At 36.9% G+C, this 21309-nt stretch overlaps 1 protein-coding gene and 1 non-coding gene across 2 annotated transcripts in view; both read right to left on the bottom strand.

Moving 5' to 3' along the window:
* Positions 1–21309, bottom strand: part of LOC133530152 (transcription factor Sox-17-alpha-A) — a 210597-nt gene that overhangs the window by 56251 nt on the left and 133037 nt on the right. The window lies entirely within an intron of this gene.
* Trnat-agu (transfer RNA threonine (anticodon AGU)) lies at positions 18999–19071 on the bottom strand. Its single transcript has one exon. It is a non-coding gene; the product is annotated as a tRNA-Thr (tRNA).

The raw sequence follows: 21309 nt of genomic DNA on the forward strand, positions 1-21309 counted from the left end.
TTACCTCTCATGATTTTCTGTATTAATAAGGTTACTTTGCTGGAGCATAAAGGTTCTCTCCAACGATTAAGATTAAGACAAACTAACTTACCTCTCATGATTTTCTGTATTGATAAGGTTACCATGCTGGAGCATAGAGGTTCTATCCAACGATTAAGATTAAGACAAACTAACTTACCTCTTATGATTTTCTGTATTGATAAGGTTACCATGCTGGAGCATAGAGGTTCTCTCCAACGATTAAGATTAAGACAAACTAACTTACCTCTCATGATTTTCTGTATTGATAAGGTTACCATGCTGGAGCATAGAGGTTCTATCCAACGATTAAGATTGAGACAAACTAACTTACCTCTCATGATTTTCTGTATTGATAAGGTTACCATGCTGGAGCATAGAGGTTCTATCCAACGATTAAGATTGAGACAAACTAACTTACCTCTCATGATTTTCTGTATTGATAAGGTTACTATCCTGGAGCATAGAGGTTCTCTCCAACTTACCTGAAAAGAAATAACAGAACTTAGAAAATATACAAAATGTCCATATTAGTGACATGTTTTACTTAAGCTTTAAGTAAAACGCATAGAATGGCTAAAAATATCATATTTCGGAGGGGTTGCGATTGTTCCGTGGCTATATGCCAGGCCAAAATAGTACCTAGCTTGCATTGTCAAATGAAAATGAATAACTATGGCACTTGTTTGACGCAAGACGAATTTATAGGGACCGTGCGCATTGGAGGGTCTGCCATCTTGTGGCCTGAATCGGAACCATAAACAAATGTACATTCACACGTCACGTGTTTTCTTGTGCATAGTAGGTTCTGCCATCTTTTGGGCTACATCGGAACAATAAACATCACATTTACGCCTCGCGCCTAAAATCTGACGGCTCCTGTGCTGCCTCCTACAGTTCATGCACGCTCCCTATACAGATGTGTTGTAAAGATTTCAAAAGTGTTGTCATAGATAGGAAGGAAAAAAGGGGTTCAGAGTCTCACGGCCCGAATCAAAGAATTATTAAGACACGTTTAAGATCTTGGAAAGATCTTTGAAAGATCGATAACTAAACGACATGTCAGAATTGACGTTCATTTCGATTCCGCTGTGATCCCAATATGATCTATTTACGATATTGCTAACGTCAAAGTGACATTGGTTGCCCGAATCGAGCTGCTTCTGTCAATTGTATGACATACAAACGATATCTAAATGAGAACTTACCGTTATCGTATCTCATTCTTCGAATCGGGCCGTAAGGAAGTCGCGATGCGACAAGGACAGAAGTTTTAAAAAGGTGCAGAAGGTGAGGAAACCAGCTCGTCAGAATCGTAAGAAAAGAAAGTATTTCTCGTGGTCTACGGGCCTTAGACAAAAATAGGAGGTCGGTCATTCTAAAAAACTGTCTGCGGTGTAATAGTCGCGACCCATACAAAATGTATGAAAAGAATCGTGGCAATTGGACGAAACCGCAGACATATTCTCAGAGAATAACGTGCGTTATACATTACTGCTACGGTCCCCATACTCTTTCAGAAGGCAACACAAGTATTTAAGCTCAAATGTCTCGAAGTACGGTTGACAGCCCACATAATGCTGCTTTGATTCCCGGGCAAATTAAAACTAAATTACAGTCGCATGAACCTTGTTAGAAAATTGTAATATTTCTTTTTTCCCACGGGGTAAATGAGTTAAAACAATCAATTTTGGTCATGACATTTTCTAGATTATTGTTTTCTATGAAATTATTGTTTTAGCTGCGTACTTAGCCATAATTTATGAATTGAAAACGCAACATATCCAAATGGTCCAAACCAGAAACTGTAAAAACAAGTAGCAATTAATATCATTGTATTATGTGTAGAGTTATAGGTGACACAGCTCAGGTAAGACAGCACATCAATTATTTTATGTAGGTATAGCAATCAGTCAGATTTATACATATAATGTATATACTCATTTCTTTACTAATTTTAATTTATTTTCCTTTTGTAAGAATTCGATGTTTTCTGAAAGAGCTACGTATTTGTATGATTTAATATACAGATATATATTTGAATCCAATTTCTATAAAGAAAAGTAGCTACTGTGTGTGTTGCATGATTTCGATAGTAATCTAAATTGTATTTTTTCTTATTTAATGCATGTTAATTATATGATGTAATGTTTTTGAAAGATGTGTCCCGCCAATTTCCTCGCCGGTCCATATTGGGATACCCTCCTCCAATAGAGGGGGGATTTAAATCTTCTCGGTTCAGAGGTGTAGGGTTAGAGCCGGTGTAGCTTTATTTGACGTTCATAAGCGCATTGTAATATGCCTACTTGAATAATAAACTATCGTTATCTCTTTATATTTATCGTATTGTTTTCATAGATTAGACCCCGTCAATTTCATTTGAAAACCACTCAGATGAAAAAGTACCTAATACAAGATCTCCCTACATGTTTTGATTTTTTTGCACATTCGCAATAGTTGCAAAATTAACTAAGCGCCCAAAAGCCCAATATCTTAACGGTTACCCAACAGAAACAAAGCTACCGGAAGCAGCCAGTTAACCGGCAAAATTCAAATTTCGAACAGAATGGCGGCGAGAGGAACGAGCAATATCCGTTCCATTTGCGCAACCGAATTTAACTGATACATCCGAGAGGCGTTGGTGCGTTACATTCGAAATCCATAGGATCTATGGTTTGAAATTCCAACGGTTCATGGCCTCATTTGTTTTTTTAGAGTTCACTACATGTGGCCCGTATGCTGTCATCCACAATTGGTGAGTGGTGCTTTCCATCTAATTTTCTCTACCTATCGCGTGTGATATGCAAACATAAAAAACATTGGACGCTAACATAGGATCCTCACTTAGCATAATGCCACGGCAATCCGAGGTGATGGTTTTCAGTGGGGAACTGACTTATAACTCTGGGTGGCGGCACTTATCGCTGATGACTGTTACTATACAAATTCATATGAATGTATCTCTGTTTCCTTGGTCAATCACGTCATGGATCTTCTCTCTAAGCTGTTCATTTCTCCAAATTAGTAGGGCTGAGTAATTGTTTTATTCTTTATTGTATTGTAGTCATGCTCATTATACATTAGGTTACGGAAGGTGGAGGTAAGGAAATAAATCTCCATGTACCAAAAAGTGTCATCAAAAAACCTTAAATTGGTGGCGCTACAATACCTAGAATACTTGAACAAAAAAAACAAATCATAGACAGCGCACTTCACTCCGTCAATAGCGCCTAGGTTCTTGTTCTTAGCTACACTAGCGCTACTCTGGAGAGATTTGGAGCTATTATTTATAGCTAACAGCTGGACACTTTTGCAACAGTTCTACCATAAGAGATGCCACTCCTCTTAATTCCACACTCCATACATTAGGTGTTACAATTTGAAGATGGTAGGTACATGACACCCTGTAAGGGCACTCAATATTTCTTAAGTCTAGGTAGGTAGGTACATGTATTTAATACTTATGGCAACGAAATCTATATTTATAATGCAATATAAGATATGAAATGTCAAGTTCGTTTATGAAATTAATAAAATAAAATAACTGTTGTCACTGACGATTGAGATTCAAAATATCAGGGGACTCAAAATCCAACGCCGCCGTACGCTGTGTAAGAGCATATGCAATTTTTGAGCTCTTCGTAAGTTTCTACTGCTAGTGAAACTTTGATCAGTTCTCTGGTCAGTCACCTCATGGAGCTTTCCTCCAAGATGGTCATTTCTCCATATTAATTAGTGGGGCCGACTAACTGTCGTCACGGGTCGCGGCGCGCCATCACCTCGCGCACCCACCCGCGACGACACGATGTTGCCGCTCACCTCTGTTCCTGTGTTGTGACTTTTGGGGTCTTGAGATCAGTTTAGGGTTCAGGAGGCCTACCGCGAACCACGTTCGACGTGTTGCCTCTCTGTCGCACTTGTAAATTCGTACGTAAGCGTAATAGGGAGGTAACACGTCGAACGTGGTTCATGGTAGGCCCTCTGGGGTGTCAATTAGTCCAAGTTTTAAATGTTAGTTGGACTTTTGACTTGACATCAAAACTCTTAGGATGTTTATATTTCTTATACGTGTTTGGGGGTTGTTATCGCTTATAATTTGTGTTTTTTTTTGTAGAAAGTGTGCCAGGCTGAATGAAATTGTAAAAATCGACAAATAGGGACTACCCCATCCCGAACGCTAGCTAGGCAAGCTATTCCTAATTTTGCTGCGCATAATAGGCACTCTACAATACGAGTACGAAATATTGGAATTAACAATCTACTCTTTTGACGTTTGTTTGGGGTGATAAGTACTAATCACATGGTTATGATTTTAATTAATGATTTCACACCACCTTTTCTCATTTCTCACTAATTCATACATGGAATATGGTCATTAAAGAGATCTGTAATAGTTTTCCGTCATAAAGGCCTTACTCATACTTTCTGCCCGCGACTTTGTCTACGTGCGACGATGCTGATGATGAAAAACTATCGTATGTCCTTCCTCAGACCTCAAACTATCTACATTATAAATTTCATCTAAATCGGTGCAGTGGTTTAAGCGTAAAGTGGTAACAGGCAGACAGAGTTAACTAAATTTGTCATACTCGTATAAATAAATAATAAAAGTGCCTAAATAAATAAATAATAGTCTTCTTCTTCTTCCTCGCGTTGTCCCGGTATTAGCCACGGCTCATGGGAGCCTGGGGTCTGCTTAACAACTAATCCCAAGATTTAGCTTAGGCACCAGTTTTAACGAAAGCGACTGCCATCTGCCTTTCAACCCAGAGGGTAAAGTAGGCCTTGTTGGGATTAGTGTGGTTTCCTCACGATGTTTTCCTTCATCGAAAAGCGACTGGTAAATATCAAATGATATTTCGTACAAAAGTTCCGGAAAACTCATTGGTACGACCCGGGGTTTGAACCCGCGACCTCCGGATTGCACGTCGCACGCTCTTACCGCTAGGCCACCAACGCGCTTTAAATAAAATAAATAATGGTGTAGTGTAATAATAATAGTGTGCTTGTAAAAAAAAAAAACACAACTTAAAATATTATTATAAAAAGTAATTTAATTTGTTCTTAGAGCAGAGTTACTTTCGCATTTATATTTTATAATATAGGTATGGATTTTATTGACCGATCAGCTGCAATATCATTTGAAATCAGCAACAACCTCGGGCGAAGTTCAAAGTTTGACATTGGAACTCCAGCGAGCATAAACTCCACCGAGATGTTTTATAGTATTTGGAGGTGCCACGCTCCGCCGCCGGCGCGCCCTGCCCCACCCACCGGCTACAGCGTGATTTCATATATCACTTCAGTTCAGTTAATCCTACATTAGAAAAAAAACCTGTGTAAATTGAAAACAGATTATTTTTCAGCATGCCATTTTTTTAACGCTCTATCCCACCCACCAACTACGGCATGATTTCATATATCACTTCAGTTTCATTTAAGTACAGTCAACCAATTAGAATCCTAGGCCACTATAGAACCATGTCGCTTTAACTACTAGATACTTGACACGCATCACTCAATAAGCACTGTCGTAGAAGTCATTATGGCATGGTTCTATAGTGGCTTAGGAATCAAATTGGTTGACTGTACGTTAGAAAAAAACCTGTGTAAATTGGAAACATACAGCTCGATTCGAAGAATGAGATAGCATAACGATAACTTATGGTTTAGATAAGTTCTCATTTATATATCGTTTGTATATGTCGTATAATTCACAGAAGCAGCTCGATTCGGGCAACCAATGTCACTTTGACGTTAGAAATATCATAGATATATCTTATTGGGATCGCAGCGGAATCGAAATAAACGTAAATTTTGACATATCGTTTAGTCATCGATCTTTTAAAGATCTTAAACGTGTCTTAATCATTCTTCGAATCGGGCCGACAGATTGTTTATGTTTTATATTTTATTCTTGTTAAGCAGCAGTTATGTTAATAATTTATTAAAGAAATAAAGGTTTCGTCACATGTTCATCACATTCACATCAGCCTGTAGCAAGTTTTGATATAATGTCGGGCAATGTGTGAAATCAACCGCGAACGCGGAGGACATCCAATTTATGGTTATTTATAGTATAATGAGTTGCTTTTTATAGACCGGATGTTCATTTCGGTAAGTAATATTATTATTTTATTAATTAACTAATTTATTTTGTTGTAATGTATTATCTTGTTGTCTGTTGTATTATCCCAGATGGTCGAAATAAATGATAATATAAATTATTTAATTTATCATCAAATTTTAGAAAATCCCTGTTTCCAGCTACAAGTGTAATACAAAAGTAGACAGCCGCGGCAATTTGTCTTTCCATTACAAACGTAGTCCTCATTTTCCTCTCTGGAACATTACCGAAAATATTTTGACACCACAGCTACGCCCCTTTGTTTGATTTTTTCTTTTTTGTTTTTTTTTTTTTAATTTGTATGGCATTTGTATTTTGCTCCTAATTCTTATGATAATCAAACAATCTAAAAAAGTCAAACGAAGGGGCTATATATAGCTATGCTATAATATAACATCAAATGATGTATACACTTTCTCCGTAATGTCAATATTCAGAGAGAAAAATGGGGACTAAGTTTATATGAAGAAGTGGTCGTCCCCTTCCCTCTTAAATAATTATAGGCAGTAGAGCTATGATGGTCGGCTCTTTATCATTTGTCACCATGCCTGTCACGTTCTAACAAGTATGTTAGTGCGAAAGTGACGGGCATAGTGACAAGATAAAAATGGAACCATGCTGCCACGGCAGAAGTAGGATCGCTCAGACAAAACTGTGATTTTATAACATACCGCTTTTCTTCCCGTGTTCATACGCGACTCACACATCCATAGGTAACTCTGACTTGTTGAAAGAAGTCAGACCCGATAAGTGAATATGTGTGCGAAATTGACTAGTCAGCTTTTTCTTAAGTGTCTATATGTCAGCTATATTCAGCGAAAATTTCCACTACCTGTAGGCTTTGCAGACTGTCGCGCCAATAATGTGCTAGCACAGGGTAACGGCCTTACCCCATACGTCCCTCCGTCCCCGGCTGCCTAAACAGAACAGTCAGCCAGAAAATTTACTTCAATTTTTCGTTATAACAACCTATGATTAAAACGTGTCAAAGACCACTCTTCATAATAATTTCTGATCCAATTTTCTGAATGTAAATGCGCCCGACACGGTCTGCCCATATATTCCAAGGCGCCAGCGAGTCGTGGTCTCCAACAAACTAGTCTAAGAACAACTGTTCATATTAAAAATAAAGTTGATAACACGATTGTTAACTATAATAGTCTACATTTGAAGGACACTGCACTTAAAAAACTTCCTAGGTTTTTCAAATCTTATAATCGTGACTCAAAGTAGTCCTATATTTACATGTACAACTCCGCCACCAGTTTGAAAAACTACTTATCTAAATAACAGTTATGAAATTTTATGCATCTAGCGCGTTCACGCGTTTGTTGTTTCACGCGTTCATTATACATATGTAACTATGTATAATGAACGCGTGAAACATTTATGCACCCCTACAGTAAACGCATCACCTTTAGAATTGTTATAATAACTTCGTGTACGAGTATTCTTTAAAAAGAACAAGTCTGTACTGAAAACTTAAATATCTAAAAATCTTAGAAGAACAAACGTTTTTACATGATAACTTAAATCTTGCAAAACGGTTTTTTTTGTTAAGTGGCGTCTTTACCAATACATACTGAGGGCAGTAAATTAAGAAATGTCTGAGATCAAATATGATTCGAAGTTTCCAAACTATTTTCTGCTCAACGGGACTACGTTTAGTGCAGCGATTGACGCTTTCCGGCCGGAGCCCAGAAAAATATATTAAAACTGGTCACTCACGTATTCGTAGTCGAAGATTGCTCGACATGTTAACGACTAAATTAAAAATCTCACTTATATTGGTACCTCTTGAGCCGTCAACTCGTTTATTCTCTATAGCAGTTGAAATGAAACCCCGTCTCGCCCACAACGATGACTCGTGACTCCGTCCCACCCCGGAAATCGAACAACGGTTAACTAATTCGTTTAACATATTATACCTACAACAGACGTGTTAAGAAATAACTGTACTTAGTTGTCGCTGTCAGTCATCGCGAGGCTAGTTTGACAGACGAGATCTGCTACTTTTTACATTGGGCCTCGTGAATAAGTAGGTATGACATTTTAAAGACGTTAAGCTTTAGGTATACTTTTGATTTTAAATACAAAACTTCTCCTCGCTCTATTTTTTTGTATAACAATTTTAGTGACGACATCTAGTACCCGATATAGACAAATAAATATTATAGGACATTATTACACAAATGACTAAGTCCCACAGTAAGCTCAATAAAGCTTGTGTTGTGTGTACTTAGACAATGATATATAATATATTAATGCTTAAATACATAAAAAAACACATGACTTGTAAACAAATATTCATGCTCATCACACAAATAAATGCCCTTACCAGGATTTGAAACTGGAACCATCGGCTTCATAGGCAGGGTCACTAGTCACTACCCACTAGGCCAGACAGGTCGTCAGAGCAAATAGGCGAGACACATATATGCTTAGATCATATAGTAGCTGGACTAGCCTTATATGTCGTGCCTATTTGCGTACTACTTAAACTGTCAGCGAATTTTTTCGTGGAGGTGAAGAAATAACACATGCATAAGATGCTCTAAGAGATATATTATTATGTTACTTGAATGCTCACGTCAAATTCCGTGTCATTCCAGAATATCTTAAAATGAGAGCGTATCTTCGATTGTATTCCGGCTTAAGTTTCGTAAGTGTCCTAAGTGTTGGCATTGTTAGCAACATGTTCCCTGGCCAACCAGAAGCCGTAAGACCAGTCTGAGATGTCGCGACCTCAAATACCGATTACAGATAACGATACAGATGAAGGGCATCATATCACGATGCCGAGATAGGTTCGCGTTTATAGAAAGTTTGACAGTATTTTCGTATCACGATTGTTTGGTGATACTGGTAAAGATAAAATTTTGGAGCGGGATTTGGTGATTAAATAAATAAATATTAAATATTATAGGACATTATTACACAAATTAACTAAGTCCTATGGTAAGCTCAATAAGGCTTGTGTTGCCGGTACTTGACAACGATATATATTAAATAAAATTAAAATAAAATATTATGTTGTCATTATGTTTTATTTGTATGTATTTTTTAATTAATACATAAAAATGTATAAAAAATGTAAAACAGCATACTTAGTAGTTTATTTTATTTTATTTTTTTATCTAGCAGTATCTGGGCGTGTGACTTTAAACCGAAGGCCTGGACCTCTAGTGTTAGTTAAGATTCGAGTCATTTGAGTCCTCTGCTTTAAGATTCGACTAAATTTTTCAGACTCTTAAAATAATTAAGTCGAAACGAGTTCTTTTCAACTTGTAAGGCCCGATTCTTTTGTAGAGACTTGAGTCCTCTTCAGATAATTCATATTTACAAAATTTTCTAAACTTGTCTTTATATGGCTTAGGTACACAAATCATACAATAACGCCAAATTTTTAACTGATATTTTGATACTAGTGGCTTTGAGCGCTGTAAGTAGACCTCGCGAACGTGATTAGCTTAAAAAATGAAAAAAATGAAAATACAGCGAAATCATATTGGTCTTAAATGTCTTCTTTCCTGTCTTAAATTTCTTGTCTTTTAATTATTTATATAAGTCTTTAAGTCTTGGAGACCCCTTACATCTCTAAGGATAATTTAATGATCTTTATATTACATCTCTAAGGATAATTTAATGATCTTTATATTACATCTCTAAGGATAATTTAATGATTTTATTATATTTTATCTCTGACACTTAGAGACTTTTACATACGAGTATCTAAAAAAAATTTAGCATTTGTTGGTTGTATTTTTATAATAGTTTTTTTTTAATTGGTCATTTAGAGACTGTAGACATCTCTAATAAAGTATCTAATATTTAATTGATTCCATATTTGTAATTGTATTTCGTTATTTTTATTGATTCCCTATTTGTAATTGTATTTTGTTATTTTTAAAGTGCCCCTGTGGTCTCTTTGCTGAATAAATGTTTGATATTTAAAGTGCCTTAAACCCTATTGGCGCTTAAGTCCTTTAAGGCAACATCTGCCATTTTTAACTTTTTCCAAAAAATGAAAAGACAGAAAAATGACATCTAACTACCGGACCTGCTCACAAAATTTACAAAATGAAATGCGACCTGCAGAGAATATTCGGACATACGAAAGCGTTTTTGCCCATCCTGAAACAGAGACCTTCGCTAAACGCTCGGTTAATAACCTACAAAATTGTTGAAGGAGTATTTGTTCGGAGGGTCAAATCCTTCTGAGTTGCGCTTCATAAAAGTCTCGACTCGGAGCTTAAAATACATGGAAATTTTTTAAACATCGATTCTCGTAAAAACGAGTCGAGTCAAATTTAGACTCATTAGTCTCATTACTCAAGTTCCTACCATCACTAGGCAATTTATTTCAGGTCTTCATATTTCTGTTAATAATGCTACTAGGATTACTCAATCATTATAGCATCTCAATGCAAATGAGTTTTTATCAATGGACCGCAGTCAATGCCCGCAAATTAAATTGGATTATGCCTACGACAAAAAAAAATGGTGAATGAACCTACGTTACATTTGACTTTTTGCGGCCAGCGACAACCAATCCGTTCATTTGACATTAAACCATTTATCATTTTATATCGGTGATCGACTAGTACACACAATTATAATCTTTATTTACAAAAAGGTTGTATCTTCCTTTAAAAATATTGTGTGTTACGTCTTTTATACGCTCGCTACCCAAACCACAGTTATTTGCGGTCTTGAAAAACATTCATATACTTTATTACGTAAGTCGTTAGGCGGGTTTTTGATTAAGTTTTTGATTTCCGAAGGTGTTCGAGATTGGTTTGGGCAGTACCAGTTTTCATTCACAGTAACATAACTTGTTTTGATGGAACGTGTATGCGTTAGATGAATGTTGTTTCCGGTTTGATTCTTGTGCTGAAATACTAAGAATTACCACGTACAAGAAAGACATAGCCACAATAAATACTCTGTATTTTAAGGTATTTAAATAAAAGTACACCCTTCAAACCTTCAAGAAAAGAGCGTACTCCCATCTTAAAGGCCGGCAACGCACTTACAATCCCTCTGGTGTTGCAGGTGTCCATGGGCGGCGGTAATCGCTTACCATCAGGTGATCCGTCTGCTCGTTTGCCTCCTCTACCATAAAAAAAAATAAAAAAAAGTAAGCAAACAATATGTACATTTTCGGATAGTTATAACATTTATTGGTTAACCAACCAAATATAAAACCGCCTGGATCAGTCACTGAACGACTTGACTTTAACCTACATTAGTTGATCATGTACCTAATGTTTTCATCAACACTCAACTGGCTTAAGGAGCCATTTGAGGGTAGATTTTGTTTACTTTTATTTAAATACTTAAAGATACAGAGTATAGGTTTTGCTTCACCAGGTATCTGAAAATCATGGAAAACCTGTACCAACGGACCTGACCATTTCAATGACAGAACATTTCTCTTAACAAGAAGTCTACAAGATTCACCACACCATATGTATACGTTGTATACAAATGTACATCTAGGTGTAAAAAATAATATCATTATCTTGTACATTGTTACCTATAAATAGCTTTACATTTGATAAATACAATCTGTCATTAAATAAATTACAATCATTAAAAAAACTTAAAAAGTAGGGAATACATTAGTTATAAATACATACACAATTTATGATCATTCATAAACTTAAAAAGTAGGGAATACATTAGTTATAAATACATACACAATTTATGATCATTCATAAAGTGGGTATGCACTTTTGAGTAGAACCGAGCTGAAACATTTACAACGACACACAGCAAGAGATCGCTGTTCAGCCATAAGACTGCGTCGCTTATCGAACTGAGATTATGTTTATGTGATATAAAAATATTTTGTATGAAATAGGTAGGTAGGTAATAGGTACCTACTACTTATTCAGCGCCTCTACCTATTTTTTTAATCACATTTCTTTCTAACTGTATTTCAAGACTTTTATTATACTTTCCACAGAACACCGTGATACTTTCGAAAAGTAAGTTAGCGAGCATAAAATAGTCGCTTACATCGACTCCCGCGCCGCTCGGAGGCGAATCGGCGCGGCGGTCGGAAAATCGTTAAGTCGCGCCGTAACCGCGCACGGTACATGTAGGTAACGACGGCAAATACAGCGAAGGCTTTCCCGTTTGTCTTGGTCCCAATACTCGTTCTCATTTATTTTACCTATATTTTTTCAGCAGTCTATATACCTAAGAGCCTTACAGTCTTTACGGTTAAAACAGGATAGATATGTGTTTACTTAAGTCAATTGGATGTATCATGGTGGTGATATCTTGCAGTCATAATAAAGTTTAAAGATAAGTTTAAATAGGCGTTCCAAAATTGAAGCGTTCACCTTGTAAAACTGTACAACTAGCCTTAAGTCGTGCCTAGGCAAGCGAGAAATGTGCTGGAGCGCATCGAAAGAGACAAAATTATATTTAATAACGACTATGACAAAGATGAATAGAATGTGAAAATTAATCAAAAATAACAGATCTGATTTCTTCATAGGTAAAGAAATAAATATGGAAGTATAAGAATATAACCTATCTAAGTCCCACAGTAAGCTCAAATATTGTATAAATATTTATAAATACTTAAATACATAGAAAACACCCATAGCTCAGGAACAAATATCAATGCTCATCACACGAATAAATGCCCTTACCAGGATTTGAACCCGGGAACAGACCGGTCGTCAAAGTAGGTATATAATATCACTGGTTTAATTTTTTTGCCATCCGTACCTCGCAATAAACCGTAGTGAAGTCGCATAAAGCCTTTGTGTGATTTAGTATGTATTTAATACGTCTGTACTCGATATACACGTACACGTCAAGTTTCTTGGGGAATTTGCCTCGAGCCTCGTCAAGATCTCCAACGACAACCGGGAGCTTGGAAGATATTTCGTAACAGATTTCTTTGTCATTGATGCTGAGGGCCACTTGCGCCAGTCAGGATTAACCACTAACCCGGGGTTAACCGTTAACCCCGTGTTAAATTGTATTGGTAACCATGGTAACTCCAGATTTAGCCGGTTAATGGCTTTAGTTAGTTGCTTAAACTTTTTTTTTTATTGAGAAAAGGTAAGCATTTGACCACAATCTCACCTGATGGTAAGTGCCGATGCAGTCTAGGATGGAACATGCTTACCTAAAAGATGTCTATTTACTCTAGATTTAAAAACATCCAAATTATAGCTTAGCTTTATTTGACGTTCTTAGCGCATTGTGATAAATTATGCCGATATGCCTATCTTTATCCCCTCGCTTTAACGCATCTGGCTTAAGCTTGTGCTTCTAGTTTAGTAGATATTTGTCATTGCCAAAGTAACCCCGCATTCGAATTTACCCTAATACACATTAATAAAACTAGTTTTAACTGAGTAACATATTTTCGAAACCATATAATCATTGCTACCTACTATAACGAATTCTTCTAACCCGTCTCCTAATAATGCATATACCGACCTCAATTTGCAACAAAAATCTTTCCCAAACCTTACACAGTAAAACGCGGCTTATAAATTAGAGATTACGGTTCCTATTTGCATGCTGATGATAGTTTTTTCTGACGCGTAACAGAGCAGGCTAGAGCTGTCTATCCTTGTCATAAATTGAATATGTTAAGTTGTTTTTTGAGCGACCAAATGACTAGGTAAGAATAAGTTTCAGTTGCGGTTCGTAAAAGGAAACGCTTCTTAGATGTGTTTTTAACTTACTCAAAATGTATTCCGTAATAAATACTATTATTGGGTTTAAAAAAAATTACATTGCAAATCAGCTAGTCTTGGTAAGAACTCGAGTCTTTTGAGTTTAACTTTGAAGAACTAGACTCTGTTTTAAGAGACGAGACTGTAAATGAACAATGGAACACCTATAAGACGTTCAAATAGTATAAAAAACCGGCCGTGTCGCGTGTCGGACCACGTGTACACTAATTAAGAAAGACTAAGTATAGTCGATCAAACAACTTTGTCAATAAAAAGGCGCGAAATTAAATTTTTCTATTGGAGGACAGTCCGTCTCGCCTAATGTGTTTAAATTTGCCGCTTTTTTCTACTGACGGAAATGACTTCACAGACTATATGCACTTATAAATTATACAAAACTATTTGAGCGCGATCAGAAAGTCCAATGTTGTCAGTTTTTGCAGTATTTTTGGCCGAAAACGAACCTTCGGCGGAAACATGTATTTTATGCCGAAACATGTCGAAACCGAAACTTTGGTCCGACACTACAAAATGTCTAAGAAAATCTTAGGTATTTGCGGAGCCGTAACAATGTGTCTGATATTTTTGCTCGCTTCGTTGTGTAAGATATCATTGCAAGTGACTGTACGAGACTGTCATTTGCTTATCAAAAATGTATTTATGCGACAGTCAACCCATCATTTTTTCCTCACTAATTTCTGATTAGTCAGACACCAATCGATAAATCAATAAAAAAGTTTACCTTCAAATGTTTTCAAACATAAAGAGGTGGCCTTTATTAGCATTTTATCCAATTATTTCCATATAAATGGTTCATACAAAAAATCGATACGTCATTCAGGGGTTATATTAATACTCTTTAAAGTCGAAGGGGGTCTCGAGAATTGAAAGTCACGGTCAGGTGTAAGACGATTACTTGTTTTTTGGTTTTGATATCGTTTATAAAGATTACTGTGTCTTAAATGGATATCTCTCGCCAATATCGCTCGTAGTTTTATCGGTTAAAATAAATATTTTCATCTAAACTAATTTTACGGTTTAAACTCACGTGTTTTTAGGGTTCTGTACCCCTAGTGTAAATTTATTCGATAGCGATACGTGACGTACGCGTTTGCGTTAAGTGTCATTTTGTATGGGATTTAGAAACAGCGCGCCAAGCGGGACGTTTTGGAAACTCAAAATCCCATACAAAATGACACTTAACGCAAGCGCGTACGTCACGTTTCGCTATCGAATAAGTTTACACTAGGGGCTCTGTACCCAAAGGGTAAATCAGGACCCAATTACTAAGACTCCGCTGTCCGTCCGTCTATCCGTCTGTCACCAGGCTGTATCTCATGAACCCTGATAGTTAGACAGTTAAAATTTTCACAGATCATGTATTTCTGTTGCCGCTACAACAACAAATAATACTAAAAAACTTTCCTTTATTCTAAAATGAATATTTAAGGGGGCTCCCATACAACAAACGTGGTATTTTTGCCGTTTTTAGGGTTCCGTAGCCAAATGGCAAAAAACGGAACCCTTATAGATTCGTCATGTCCGTCTGTCTGTCCGATTATGTCACAGCCACTTTTTATAGATAATATGGAACCCCTCGTGCGCTAGTCCGACTCGCAGTTGGCCGGTTTTTTTAGTCACTCGCGCGACATGTTTCGAAGAGCCTAGGTTTCCTTTCTCAAGCACTAACAGTGCGAGCAGCGGTTACAACGACGGCCGTGCTTCGCGTACTGCTGCGCGCCGCGTCGAAAATATAATGTTAATGTTAGTACGTCTCACGACAGTTTAAATTCGACTTTTTTCATCTGTTATTTTATTTACAATACATATGGTGCTACTTACCCGCACGCGCACTTTCCGTGCATATGTCGAAACTTTATAGTGTCATATGTACTGTAAAACGTACAATACACGTGCGGATAGATAATCCGCAACTCGTGTCGATTTAAAATGTATCACCACAATCTACATCCACTACCACCACCGTTTGACTTATTTTTAACCGCCTTACAAAAAGGAGGTTCTCAATTTGAGCCGTATGTTTGTATGTATGTATGTTTGTCCGTGATTATCTCGCGTTTCGCTGAATTTGATGTAGTTTTTTTATTATATTAGTTGGAATGATAACAAAAGGTTGTTAGCATTCCAGGTTGTTATATTAGGGGCACCGCATGTTAGACTGACTGCCTATAATGTTGTCAAGTTAATTAAAAGAAATATATGTGACGTAGGCCGTTATCCGTGTTTTATCATTATGTTTATCTATATTATATATAATTTTTAATAACGACACGTAGTGTTGTCAATGTACTTGTTATTTGTGCTACTTAAAAGTTTCTGATTATGATTTAAAAAAGTCAAGTTTAAGAAGCTACGTAATCTAGTCACATCACTAAAGGCTTATTTAGACGCGATAACTCGCATGCGCGACTCGTTACACGGCGGTATTTGATCGGTCGGCTGAATTGGATGTAACCTTAACACATTCACTGCCGGGAACCCACCTAGTGGGCGCTCGTGAACTTTGTTCAGATGCCGGACAACCCGCTGGGCGGGTTGTTTTGTACGCAGCTATAGACCACCGGTTTCTGGGGTAGTGCGCCGTTTTTTGTCTGGCAGTGAATGTGTTAATAGTGCACAATGTAACTTAAATCGCATGCGATTACGTGCGCCGTCTATATTAGCCTTTATGAGAAGAGCTCATTCAGACGGGCCACGAACTCGCATGCGATTTTACTTACACTGCGGACTATTGAGGTTACATCCAGTTTGCCAACAGGTTCCCACACCGTCTAAATGAGCCCTTAGGCCTAAATTAATAGTGTACAGATCTTTCGCGGTAGCCGTGGACGAAGCAGTTAATAAGGGGGCTATCTCAACAGTGATGGATCCGTGCGCGCCAGATACCGTCGACAAATAATGCTAGGGAGGTGAAATAACGATAAATATATAATACCAGTTACAACTAGGGAACAAGACAAGTTATTATATCTATTTTTATTTGAGTTTTTAACTAATCACACTACTATACAGCATAATTGAACGTTAAGCAATTACTCAAACCCGTTAATGCTTAAGTCTAACTATGGGACCAAATCAAATATCGCGAAAAAAAAATTGGCACTTTCATATCATACATTTTGCCGGTCTGATGTTGAAATTACTTATGGGAGAGTTAATTTTGTTCGCGATTTCGTGGTTAGTCCCATAGATAGTAAAAGTTGCTCAGTATGAGCTAAACATTAACGGGTTTGAGTAATTGTGCTTTACGTTCTGTTATATACTGTATATACAAATCCCACTTCAGCCGCCTTCAGTGACTTTTATTTCATAGGTACATAATATTTATTTCATTTTATAATACCAATTCAATTTAAAATTACACTATTGGCATTGAGAAATAAGCCTAGAGTGCTCACTCTATTCATCAGCTTCCTTATATAATAATAATAAGTTGTATAGGTACCTGGCAAAACGAAATATTAATAAGTTTAAAACTCGCTTAAAACTCAACACTGTACAAATAAGTTTTCGCAAAGTTGGCTTAAAACTGATTTTAAATTAGTTTTTATCCATGTATGGACTAGTATGGAGTGAGCCCTCTAAGCTTTCTTGTTTCTCCATGCTATTGGTAATGTTAAAAAGTAGTAGAACAGTTTTTCCGTAGTTACGCTGCAAATAATACATTATAACACTTAAAACAGTGTATTTTTTCACTTGGGCGTTACTAACCATTTTCCGAGCACTTTTAATCTTCAACGGAGATTTGTAAGGCACTCTTTAATCAAAATCTATGAAAATATAAGTTTAGGTAGTAAAATTGTATAAGTTTGCGTTATAACTAGTAACTGGAATTATTTTGTTCTGATAACTAGTTACTTAGCAGCAATATAACTACTTCTATTTATCATATCATTTTACTGACCGCAACATATAAGAACAAGTAATAATATCAATGAAGAAATCTAAAAATATTCCTCACTTTCCTTGCATTATCTGAACCCAAAGTTATAATGGCATCGATAAGAAACCGTTTTACCGACATGTCGATAAAAATGACGTATCGATTTGCCAGATTAGTCGATAACAGTCGGCAGTCGCGAGTCGATGCTCCGTAATCCGTCAAAGGTACCTGCGGTCCGATATCGATAAGATCTAGAGTGTGAGCTTATATGAATGCGTAAAAGTAAGCAATGGAAGTAGGTATGTTGTTAAAATGAGTTCTTGTTAGAATATCCAATAATAATTTAAAAAAATAATAATAAATCTGTGAGGACGTTAATTTGATCAAAGTTTTAGTGGGTCGTATATTATTTTACAAGCTTTTCTTTTACTTGCAATGTACTATGTATGTAACTATGTTTGTACGGGTCAAATCTTGCAAGTGAAATTTGACCCACTTCCCGAATTCCAATGAAGCTGAAAATTTGCATACATATGTAAGTCGGGTGACAATGCAATTTTATGATACCATCGAGCTGATCTGATGATGGAGACAGGAGGATTGTCTCGATGAGTATAAGTTGCCTGTGGAAAGAAAACTACAGTCAACGATAAAATCTTGTACCAAAAATGAAATGTTGGTATAATAAACGCAACTTCTGGCGGTACAAGGAGCTTTAAAGATATTGACTATGCTTCTAGACCGATCTCCTGAGCTATATTAACCGCGAAAATCGAAGTTCGTCAATTGCGGGCATTTTTCTCTCTCATTCTAATTACGTCTTAGTGAGAGTAAAGCAAGATCCGCGCAATTTGCGAATTTCGGTTTTTGTGGTAGGCACCCTGATCTTATTTGGCCAATGTGTGTTATCTGAGGTACAAATTCTTGTACTATTTAACCCTTATATTAGTATTTCTAGATTTGCATGATCCTAAGTTGCAATCATTGTGCCCTTACACTATGGTATTTTAACGATAAACTTTGTGGTATTTTAACGATAAACTATAAGTTGTTTCTATCGATATAGTAACGTCACTATTGGAAGCACATACCGATACAATTAGTCGATAGCGCTCGCCGGCCGCGCTAACTCGACATTCACTACATTTGTCATAGCTGCAGCTGGAAAATATGGAGACTACTTGTATTTTTTTTAATATTTTAAGCCTAGAAATAAATTAAGAGTGGAAAAATTAATTGTCTCGGATGGGATTTGAACCCACGACCACTGGATCACTAGTACAGTGCTCTGCCATCTAAGCTACCAAGACCGTACACAATACAGCGAATATTTCCACCATATATGAGCCATATATGGATTTATTTATAAACTGACGCCCATGGACACCTGCAACATCAGCGATGTTGCGAGTGGCCAGCAATTAAGATGCGAATACGCTCTTTTCTTGAAGATTTGAAGGCCCTATCGGTCCGGAAATACTGCGTTCATTCCACAGATTATTTCAGTCTTACTGTATTTTCATTAAAAATAGTCATAGTAAACCAAACAGTCGCCTCCCCGCATCATAATATCATAAAACCCAGAAGCGTTATTGTTACGAATGCAACTTATTATTATATAAAAATATTCCCAATGCAGTAGCTAAACGCAGCCGTCGGGCTCGGCTAGTATTCGGAGGCTTTTCAAAAGCACCAATAGGAGCGCTCCACATATTCTGTATCGCGGCCAATTAGAAGCATCTAAATTTTAACCACTTTTTGTACTGATCAAATACTGCAAATCACTCTTTCATCATCCTCCATACTATCAACACTCACTTTCTACATTTAACCGTTTTGGCAAGAACCTTTGTAAACCAGTACCTTTTGGAAGATTATACTTTACTTCATTATAAATCGAAGTTTTATTTGAGTCGTCGAGATCCTGACCTGCACGGCGGCTACAGCACGGACCATCTCTCAAATTCGGATAATATGGGAGTACCTACGCTATTTTCTTGGAGGTTTTTAAAGTCGTATCGGTCTGGAAATACCACGGGTAACAGTTCATTCTACAGATTATTTTAGTGTTACTGTATTTTCATTTAAAAATAATAGTCATAGTAAACCAAACAGTCGCCTCCACGCATCATAATATCATAAAACCCACAAGCGTTATCTAGCAGCACGGACCATCTCTCAAATTCGGATAATATGGGAGTACCTACGCTATTTTCTTGGAGGTTTTTAAAGTCGTATCGGTCTGGAAATACCACGGGTAACAGTTCATTCTACAGATTATTTTAGTGTTACTGTATTTTCATTTAAAAATAATAGTCATAGTAAACCAAACAGTCGCCTCCACGCATCATAATATCATAAAACCCACAAGCGTTATCTAGCAGCACGGACCATCTCTCAAATTCGGATTAATATGGGAGTACCTACGCTATTTTCTTGGAGGTTTTTAAAGTCGTATCGGTCCGGAAATACCGCGGGTAACATTTCATTCTACAGATTATTTTAGTCTTACTGTATTTTCATAAAAAAAAATAGTTATAGTAAACCAAACAGTCGCCTCCACGCATCATAATATCATAAAACCCATTACCCAGAAGCGTTATCTAGCAGCACGGACCATCTCTCATTTTCGGACCGCACGGGAGGCCGCGATAACGCCGGATTAACAACTACTATTTATCATTCACTCACTCTTTAGACGACCTCCTTGTTTGGTTGTATTGCTATGGTTAATAAACGTGCGGTTCTATAAACCAGTGTATTCGTGACTTTGTCTATTGGCTTATACATCAATACATCATCCCTATTTGAGAATCCAAACTAAAATACAACGTCAACGCATAATGGCTTGAAGGACTCGCATCCAGGCCAGAATTGTTTAAAAAAAAACCGTGACATTCGAAAACTCGTTCGTTTATTCTGTAAGGTCGCGCAATAAATTCTAATTGTAAGTTCTAATTTTTCCGTGGTTGAGTTATGATTCTCATGCATGACAAACTAAATATAGTCGGTCGAACAAGTTTGTCAGTAGAAAAAGGCGCGAATGTCAAATTTTCTATGGGACGATAACTCTTCTACGAGTACATTTTTCTACTGACGGAAATAGCTTCACAGACTGTAGAAGCCTACTCAAAACTGTTTCAATAACAATTGTACTGTGTCAACGAATTAATGTTTTAAAAATTTTGGACGATACCTAATAAACTACTTATCTCAGTTACCTTAAATTTTGGTAATGTAACAAACACTCACAAACAACAAGCAAATAATCAATGATGTAAGTTTTAAAATGGACACTACTCTTCGCTGGTGAAATTTGGTGGTTGACCTGACAAATACTTATACTGGTCAGTCAAGCGAATGCTCGTTTGGTTAGAATGCAATGGGACGAGCAGACCTGGCGACAGAATTGATTGCTGGCCAGCGAGAAAATAAAAGTTTTGAATTTAGAATTGATTGGGATTGATAGTTCGAATTAGATTCGAAATTTGAAAAGTTTCGGGCTTCTGTGACCGGGTGTGTAGCTAGTTTATTGAGCAAGGAAAGTT

This window comes from Cydia pomonella, chromosome 22 (assembly GCF_033807575.1).
Source record: "Cydia pomonella isolate Wapato2018A chromosome 22, ilCydPomo1, whole genome shotgun sequence".
NCBI lineage: Eukaryota > Metazoa > Arthropoda > Insecta > Lepidoptera > Tortricidae > Cydia > Cydia pomonella.